Raw genomic sequence first — 4,918 nt, forward strand, 5'->3', positions numbered from 1 at the left:
GAACAGGAAGATCTGAGTTCAAATCCAGCCTCAGACACTTAGCTACGGGACCCTGGGCAGGTCCCTTAACCTCTGTCTGCCTCACTTCCTCAACTGTAAAATAGCATTTACCTTGTAAGGTTGTTGAATCAAATGAGATATTTGTAAAGTGCTTAGCCCAGTGCCCAGCATATAGTAGGTGCTGTTTAAATAATTATTCCTCCTCTCTGGGAGGAGGGAGGGCAAGAAATACAGAGGGGAATGTAGGCTATATTAAAGCAAAATATATCTTTTTTTTTTTAAAGGAAAGAAACCATATGAATGTAAGTAAGGTTGAAAGGCCTTCAGCTGGGCCTGGCCCTTGGACTCATTAAATCCACCTGAGGCAGAGGGCGTCAACAAGGGCTCAAACTTGATTAAACCTGAAAGAATTCCTTGAGATTCTGGTCCTGGGGTGGGGTGCTGGCGGCCTCAAGGTTATCTCCGGACTGGATCGGCCTTTTGACTGAGTCCAGACTTCACAAAACAAATCCTCCTGCCACTGCTCTGGGCCTTTCATCTTCCAAAAGGCTTTTATTCTTGTTTCCTCATTTACATAGAGTGTGCCCCTAGTCATTGATGATGTCAGTCTTACATGTGTCTTGGTAGGTTAACTCCCAGTACTATATGCACTTTGTAGTTATGGTGAGAGGCTTTTGAGAGCACGGTGTGGAAGCTTCTGCAGTCTGCCACTTTCACAAAGCTGTTGGTCATCTTGATCATTTTCTGTTTTCCAAGGATGCCGTTGTGTCCTCTGCAAAGCCAACATCTTACCCCACGTATGATAATCGTGCAATAATAAGCTGAGATGAACACAGGACCTAAGGAGAGAAGGTTACGACAATTCCTTTTACGGCTCCAGCTAGTGGGAGAGTTCCTAAGGGGCGGGACATAGAGAACATCATAAAAAGGCAAAATATAAATTTTTAATTGTATGAAATTTAAAATCTTTTGCACAAACAAAAGTAATACAGATAGAATACAAAGAGAAGCAGTCAAGTGGGAAAAAAATCTTTCCATGAAATATTGATGCAAACATTACACCAAGACTCATTTCCTTAGTGGTCAAAGGACATGAATGAGCAGTGTCCCCAACCCCCCTCCCCAATAATTGCAAACCATAAAGGGCCTTTTGGAAACATGCTCCAAATCACTTATAATAATCAAAAATTTCAATAACTTTGAGATTTCACCCCAGATCCTACAAATTGGCAGAACTGACAAAAAAGGGTAACAGTCATCATTGAGGGGCATGTGGGAGGAGGCACACTAGGGAAGAGGAGTAAGGGGAGGGAAGGAACAAGCCTTAGTGAGCACCTTGCTTCACTCTGCAGCTGCTGCCTTGCCTTGGTTCAGCTCCCTGGAAGGATGCCCGCCCGGCGTAAGCTCATCACCTCCCGTCTCATTGTCATTCTGCTAACTCAAGCCTGGACTGACCCCACCTCTCTCAGCCTCCTCTCCCCTTGGACTGAAGGGCCGGGGCAGGGGGGAGTGGAGCACCAAACTCCTCCCAGTCCCTTTCTTTATAGAGGGCAGAGCCTGGACTTGGGGCTCCGCCCTCTCTGCATCTGCTGCTCTGCCTGGCTTCAGCTCTGAGGAAGAAGATGCCCCTGTGCTGGGCATCCCCTGACTCCCCCGCCCACTTTCCTGCCTCCTTTGTGCATCCTCTCCCCTTTAGATTATGGGCTCCTTGAGGGCAGGGACTGTCTTTTTATCGTCATTTGTCCTTCGTTTTCTAAGAGGACCACCCAAGTCCTGGAGTAAGTCTTGACTTGCGCTTGTGTGTGAATTGGATTTAAGTGAGGCAGAGCCGCACAGTGTCGTCAGCCTCACTCTTGCTGAGTCATCAAAGGCCGGGGCAAGACGGAAGTCAAGACGACTGGAGATGGCCCGGGATGCAATGGATGGCCTTGGCCTCTTTGATGCCTGACCGGGCTCTAAGCACTCTCCAGCGCCCGCTCCAGCCGCCTTCACGGCCATCGGAGCAAGTTGTTCTCATCAGTCTCTTCCGCCGGGGGAAGTCTGCCCACGTTTGGGAGGGAAACCCCCCTACCTCGCTGGTGGGCTTAAGGCCCGTTGGTTACCCTCAACCTGGCTCAGCCCTCTGCTGAGCCATCTTCACTGGGATATGGCCAACGCACAAGCTACAGCTTCTCGGAGCCATGTGTGAGAGTCGGGTGGACCGGGTGGACCCCGGAGGTGGATGAGCAGCCCTGAGGAGGGCTTGGCGAGCCCTCACATCTGAGGCGCTAGGCCTCCTGAACAGCCCATCTTTTCATTAATCGCACCCTCAGGCCTAGCACAGTGCCTGGCACATAGTAGGTGCTTTATTGGGCTACATTGCATTGGACGTTGAGAAAAAGACAAGGCTTCAGTGAGAACAGCCACGGGGAACTAGCCTGAGGTCCATTTTTGACAGGGTTACTGAACTGCTAGAAGAAGGAAGAACCCAAAGTATATGTGGCTCACAAACATGGTTTTCTTTTTTCTTTCATGCAAAACAATTGATCACTCAATACTTGTACTGATTTGATTACAAAAGACTCCTTAAAGAAATAAAGAACCTCTTAAGTGGAGGAATCTTCAGTGCCCATGTGCTAGGCCATGACTATGTAACAAAAGAGACAATCCTATCAAAGTTGGTTCACAGATGTAATGCCATGCCAGTCAGACCACCAGAGGGATCCCTCCAGGAGAGGCGTGATTGAAAAGGAAAGGGAGTTGTTCACATGAAGAGAGCGAGGGGTAGCTGGTAGACAACCTCATGGTCCACCGTCATCCACACACTTTCAAAGGAGGTAAAGAAAGGCACACTGGAGGAGGGGGAAGGGGAGGGAAATGTTAGTGAGATCACAGTCTGAAAGTGGAAGAGGCTCTTTTCACTCCTACCTCACTGGACAGATCTGCAAGCCTTTTCCAGTGCCCCCAGCTCTAGAAGATCTGCGTGGCTTCTCTGCTCCAGGCTGAGGTCCACGCAATCTTTAATACTCTGCTGATTGTCCTGCAACTCACATGTAATTGTGATTTATTTTATATAAAATTAAATGCCGTTTGTACTTTAATGTAGCAATCCAGTCCAATGCTCAGTAATTTTCCAAAATATTATAAGGTTTATTTTCAGTTGGCCTCAATGAAGAGGTAATGACCGTATCATTTCTCCGTTAGGAGTTTCAGGGTTGTTGTGTGTGCATGTCCGTGTACTCGTGACCTCTCTCTCTGTCTCTCTCTCTCTCTGTCACAATGGAGCTTTGGAGTGACTACCATTTACCACATCCTCCCTAGATGGAACACCCAGGCTGGCATCCTAGACAGCATCTGTCTGTTGCTTGCTGCCCCATAGGCATCTCAAAGTCCACAAAGACATAATAGAAGTCATCCTCTGTCACTCTAGGCTCACCCACCTTTGATTACCTCTACTTCTAGGAAGTCCAGCTAGCAGGGAAAGGGCAAGAAGGCATTTACCTTTAGTCTTCTACATTCAATTGATGGAATCTAAACAGACAAGGGAGGGGGTAGGAGAAAATTGCCATGTAGGTCTGTCAAGTCAGATATCCTAGACTGTAGCTACAACCTAGGAAGGGAAGATATCCAGAAACACAAGACAGAAACCAGGAGTCAAAACCCCTGGGCTCAGATGTCTATATAAATGTGCAAAGTGTGTAACCAGGAGAGGAGAATTTAAGCTCTCCAGCCTCACTGAGACTCAGTGGACCAGGAGATGAATATTCTATTATTAAAATATGGTCCTTTTCAAAAAGAAGAAAGTAGAGACAAGAGAGGTATATATTAAGCATGGTATGTTCACATAAGGACATCTAGGAACCAGTGAAGGGCAGGGGAGATGTGGGAACAATGTCAATGAAGATCAGTGGGAGACAGAAACAAGCAATGTTCAGTCATTTTAGTTGTGACCTCATTTGGGATTTTCTTGGTGGAGATACCGGAGTGGTTTGCCATTTCCTTCTCCAGCTCATTTTACAGATGAGGAAACTGAGGCAAACAGGGTGAAGTGACTTGCCCAGGGCTACACAGCTAGGAAGCATCTGAAGCCAGATCTGAATGCAGGAAGATGAGTGTTCCTGATTTCAGATGCAGCACTCTATCCACTGCGCCACCTAGCTGTCCAATATGGTCATTGGAGCATTCTAAAGTTAACATGGACAGGGAGAGTTAAGTGAACAAGCATTGACATGCCCGCTATATGCTAGGCACAGTACTAAGCACTTGGGATGGAAAGAAAGTTTTAAAAAAATAATCTCTGCTGTCAAGGGGTTCCCAGACTAATGGGGATACATGCAAACAATCGTGGACAGACGTGACACAGACAACCTAAACTGGAGATAATCCACGGAGGGAAGGTCGAGCATTATGGGGCTTCTTGTAGGAAATGGGCCTTTTGAAGTCTTGAAGGAAAATGGGGAGGTGGCGGTGAGAAGGGAGGGAGCTCTAGGCATGGAGGACAACCAGAAAAGATGGCCGGGGTGGGGAGAGGGCCAGCGTCACTGTTTTGCAGAGTTCATGGCACAGAGTTAGGTGAAAAAGGCTGGAAGGGAAAGGAGATAGCTAGCTTACAAAGATCACTTTCACAGCTGAGCAGAGGATGGATTGGAATGCAGAGACTTGAGGCCCCAGGGAACCCCTGCAGCCGACATGGCTCCAAAAAGGAAGTCTAAGACAATCCACCCAGCATGATTTCCAGCCACTGGTCTGGGAACGGGACAGAAAAGTCACAGTGCCTGTCACCACGGAGTCCATTTGGGGGGAGGTGCAACATGTCCTCAGACTGTAAAGTCACTCTGGCGAAGGGGACCATCACTGGAGGTGATCAGCGAAGGCCTCTGGGTGGGGTGGAGATTCTGGGGTTTCAGTATGCTGACTGCAAGATCCCTTGCCCCCATAA

Source organism: Vombatus ursinus, unplaced genomic scaffold (genome assembly GCF_900497805.2).
Source record: "Vombatus ursinus unplaced genomic scaffold, bare-nosed wombat genome assembly UNPS02014308.1, whole genome shotgun sequence".
In the NCBI taxonomy this organism is placed as follows: Eukaryota; Metazoa; Chordata; class Mammalia; order Diprotodontia; family Vombatidae; genus Vombatus; species Vombatus ursinus.